The sequence below is a fragment of the Leucopleurus acutus genome, assembly GCF_964270905.1.
Source record: "Leucopleurus acutus genome assembly, chromosome: 11".
NCBI classification, from domain to species: domain Eukaryota; kingdom Metazoa; phylum Chordata; class Mammalia; order Artiodactyla; family Delphinidae; genus Leucopleurus; species Leucopleurus acutus.
In genome coordinates, this window is record NC_139152.1 from 10,396,285 (window position 1) to 10,401,386 (window position 5,102).

Sequence of the window (5,102 nt, forward strand, 5' to 3'; positions counted from 1 at the left end):
GACTGACCAATAGAATATAAGTGGATATGATGGGTATCATGTCTGAGCAGAAGCTTTAAGAATGATTTGCCAAATTTTGCTTCCAAAATATATGTTTTACATTATCCATTCCATTCTTCTACCAACACTGTCCAAACCCATGCTGAACTTGTTCATCTACTTCAACAGCCTTCTAACGATCTCCTGGCTTTTAGCTGTGTGCCTCTGAAATCCACCCCTCACACATCTGTCAGTGATGGCAAATCTAACCTTAGCCACAGATTCAAAGCCTTCGATAGTTTCCTCTCCTCGACGTGGCATTTGAGAGCCATCGTGACTTGCCTCCTACCTATCCCTTCAGCCTCATCCCTGGACATCCCCAGCTTCCCACTTTATGCTGAGCAATAGGAAACTGCCTAAAGCATCCCGAACGCTGCACCATGCCTTTGTCCATTCTGTTCTCTTAGCTTGTCCTCTTCTTCCTCCTAATTTTTGTCCAAATAATCACTTCTGTTCAACTCTCAAGGTTCAGCTCAATATCAGTGCTTCTAGAAGGTTGTACCCAGTGCTCTGTAGGCATGCACTTTCCCTGTGCTTCCTTGGTGCATTCATCCCTGCCACTTTCCACATGGTATTGAAATTATTTGTTCTGTATCCTTCTTTCCAATGAATTGCCTCCATTCGGGACGGCAGACACGGTATCTTATTCAGCTCTTTATCCTCAGAATCTAGCATGATGTCTGGCACATGTAGGTATTCAATACATGTTTGTGGAGCTGAAATAAACCAAAAAAATTAACCCTGAGTATAAGAAAACTGTGAGTAGTGTCATAGCAGCTGGGATTCTTACAAAGCTAAAAACATTATAAATTGGTTCTTCTGGAAAGCAGTATGACAACATACAACAAAATCCATGAAAATGTTCATTCCCCTTCACTTGGTATTTTCCTGTTTGTGAATACTCCCCAGAGAAATAATCCAAACAGGGAAAATTTATGCAGATGTTCCCGGCAACTCTAGTTAAAATAGTGAAAAAAACTGGAAGCAATCCAAGTGTCTAATAGGGAAATGACTAAGCAAACAATGGGATTATAACATAGCTATTAAAAATGACAGGGGTGGGCTTCCCTAGTGGCGCAGTTGTTGAGAGTACGCCTGCCGGTGCAGGGGACAAGGGTTCGTGCCCCGGTCCGGGAAGATCCCACATGCCGCGGAGCGGCTGGGCCCGTGAGCCATGGCCGCTGAGCCTGCGCGTCCGGAGCCTGTGCTCCGCAATGGGAGAGGCCACAACAGTGAGAGGCCCGCGTACGGCAAAAAAAAAAAAAAAAGACAGGGGTGAGGATTCTGTCATCTTGGAGAAGTGTGTATCTGGAGGAATGTTAAATGGAAAAAAGAACACAGACCAGTGTTTAAACACTAGTGGTTAAGGATGTGTGGGTACGTTAATGAGGATCAGAGGCCAATTTGGAGAAATGAAAATGCATGGTGTTCAATATTCACCGGGTCTTTTCTTTCCTGTGCAGCCATGAGTTTATAACAATAATAGTTGAGATCTCATGCAAGATAGATATCTTGCAGAGTAAGGGCTCTAGGGACTTCCCTGGTGGCACAGTGGTTAAGAATCCGCCTGCCAGTGCAGGGGACATGGGTTCAAGCCCTGGTCCGCGAAGATCCCACATGCCACGGAGCAACTAAGCCCGTGAGCCACAACTACTGAGCCCGCTTGCCATAACTACTGAAGCCCATGTGCCCAGAGCCCGCGCTCCGCAACAAGAGAAGCCACTGTAATAAGCCCGTGCACCGCAATGAAGAGCAGCCCCCGCTCCAGCAAAGACCCAACGCAGCCAAAAATAAATAAATAAATATTTAACAAAAGAATAAGAGCTCTATATTTCCTACCAGGTTCATCAAATTATTATGAAAATAATGACACTTCTTCAAGGGATCAAAATACTTTAATTCAATAAGCAAATCTGAGTTTAACTATGTGCTAGAGCACGTACATGCTCATGAAATTTACAAAAAACATGGGCAAAGATCCTCAGGTGGATGTGTGTTATTATTTTAACTTATTTTTGTTTATTTGGGACTGTACACATTAGGACCTAGTACAAAAGAAAGTCTGAAAGATCTTTGGCCTAAATCTCACATTCACAAATTGTCTCAATTTTACACTTTTGATATTGTCTCCAAAAAGGGTTTTATGTACAGTCACTGAGATATACTGAGAAAGGTTAAAAGGAAAAAGTCAATCACATCACTTTAAATTTGTGTCACACTGCCAATGTAGTGCACTGTTTTATAAATCTGTGATTATCTTGTGAATAGCAAACTATTGACATTGTAAGATATATTACATTGCAATGAAATGAAATAAACCACAAATTTTTATATCTTGCTTTAAAATTTCTTCTTTTTTATTTTTTATTGAAGTATAGTTGATTTACAATGTTGTGTTAATTTCTGCTGTAGCGACCAGGATGGATGGTCATACTAAGTAAGTCAGACAGAGAAACACAAATACCGTATGATCTCGCTTATATGTGGAATCTTAAAAAATGGTACAAATGAACTTATTTACAAAACAGAAATAGAGGCTTAAGAGGGAAGGGATATGGGGATATATGTATACATATAGCTGATTCACTTTTTTGTACAGCAGAAACTAACAACATTGTAAAGCAGATATACTCCAATAAAGATGTGAATAAAACCCCCACAGAAATAGAGTCACAGGTGTAGAAAACAAATTTATGGTTACCAAGTGGGAAGCAGGGGAGGGACAAATTGGGAGATTGGGATTGACATATATACACTACTACATATAAAATAGATAACTAATAAGAGCCTACTGTATAGCACAGGGAACTCTACTCAATACTCTGTAATGACCTATATGGGAAAAGAATCTGAAAAAGAGTGGATATATGTATATGTATAACTGATTCACTTTGCTGTACACCTGAAACTAACACAACATTGTAAATCAACTATACTCCAATAAAAATTAATTTAAAAAATTTCTGCTAGGGCTTCCCTGGTGGCGCAGTGGTTGAGAGTCTGCCTGCCGATGCAGGGGACACGGGTTCGTGCCCCAGTCCGGGAGGATCCCACGTGCCGCGGAGCACCTGGGCCCGTGAGCCATGGCCGCTGAGCCTGCACTCCGCAGCAGGAGGGGTTACAGCAGTGAGAGGCCCGCGTACCACAAAAAAAAAAAAAAAAAAAAAAAAAAAAATTTCTGCTGTACAGCAAAGTGATTCAGTTATACATATATACATTCTTTTCTTTAATAGTCTTTTCCATTATGGTTTATCATAGGATACTGAATATAGTTCTCTGTCCTATACAGTAGGACCTTGTTGTTTATAAAATCTCTTCTTTTTTTAAAAAATTCACTGAGACCCTTAAAAAATGGAGGTGGCCCAGGCCTCTCTAGATCTCTGGGAGGCCCAGAATGTAATTATCACTTTATCTTTACAATGTGATAGTTTTAACTAGGGGCCCCAAATTAATGGGTTGTTAATAACTTAGCTATGTAAACACCTAACTTACACACTGCTATCTACTAGCTGTATGTACTGTTTCTGCTGCCATGTAACCAGTGGTCAGAAAAGTCACAGCTTTTACAGAGGTGGTTCACAGCCCTGGTGGCAGTTCAGAGTCACCTATGTTTTTTCAGACCCCACTCCAGGACCTAGGTTCTCCAGGGCTGAAGTCTAGTGATTCCTATGCTTAAAAAACTTTCTTCCTTTTTTCTTTCCTGCGCTGTATTTTCTTACAGTTCCAGGGCTCAGAATTCAAGCTAGTACTGTTAATTGTATGGTTTAGCTGCATCATAGGTTTAACATATCTGAAGGCTAATCTGAAGGTCAATCACCATTTTCAATAGAACCTCTCCGGGGTGATGTGTTATAAGGGCCCAAAAAACAATTTAGAAAAGAAGTTTGAGGGTGCGGTCCACAGATTTGGGGAGGAACTGCCTATATAACACTTTTAATCAAAATACCTTCAATTATTCCTCAAATTTCTTATTGTGCTTAAATATATGAAAGTAAATAAATACTGAATCTAAGTGTTATGTTCAAGTGTCCATTCTTAGAAATGATGTGAAGTAGCAGGTTTTTATAAGCAGTAAAACCGCAACAAGCCCAAACTGTCAAACGACTGAATTCTTTTTGCTTCATAAAAACACAAACCTGGGGCTTCCCTGGTGACTCAGTGGTTGAGAGTCCGCCTGCCGATGCAGGGGACACGGGTTCGTGCCCCGGTCCGGGAAGATCCCACAGGCCGCGGAGCGGCTGGACCCGTGAGCCATGGCCGCTGAGCCTGCGCGTCTGGAGCCTGTGCTCCGCAACGGGAGAGGCCGCAACAGTGAGAGGCCTGCGTAGCGCAAACAACAACAACAAAAAAAACCACCACAAACCTGAAGAATATAGCTTTATAACACAGAGAAAAACATATTCCAGGATGTGGGCTGAGGTCAGTACCCGTGCTGTCCATTCTCCTGTACCTTCTCCTCTTCTTCCTAGCTCTGTACTATGGTTACTGATGCTCTGGAGATGATGACCCTCTCTGTGTCCCAGCAACATTCGCCATCCATGAAATAAAGACTTATTTCTGCTCATCTAAAACCAAAACACACAAGAAAATGTCCAGGGCAGTTAGAGGAGCACATGGGAACTGAGAATCAGGGTTACATTGTCTCACTTCCTGCCTACCCTACTCCCCATTCACCCTACCTTACATTCCCGTTGGAGTGACTATGTCTATGGGGTCAGAGGAAGACATTTTCCTATTTCTTACCTCAAAAGCACAGACAGACACTGAAGGCATCTGAGTAAGGGTTATGTTTATCCTTTGAGGAGCTGTTACCAGAATATTTGGACTTGGATCAAATTCAGAAAAATCAAGTTCAAAAGGACCATAATTGTGAGAGCAGCAAATGGCATGGTGTTGATCAATGCAATGTCTAGTTATAATGGTGGTGGATTTAATTGTGTTCCAGAAAGATATGGCTGTTAAGGTTTTCCAGATGAACCAGAGAGCTGAGACAATAATTATTTAAGTTTAAATCCACTTTGGCCTTCCTTATGTGAAGGTAAGAGTGTTAGAAGAAGGATGAG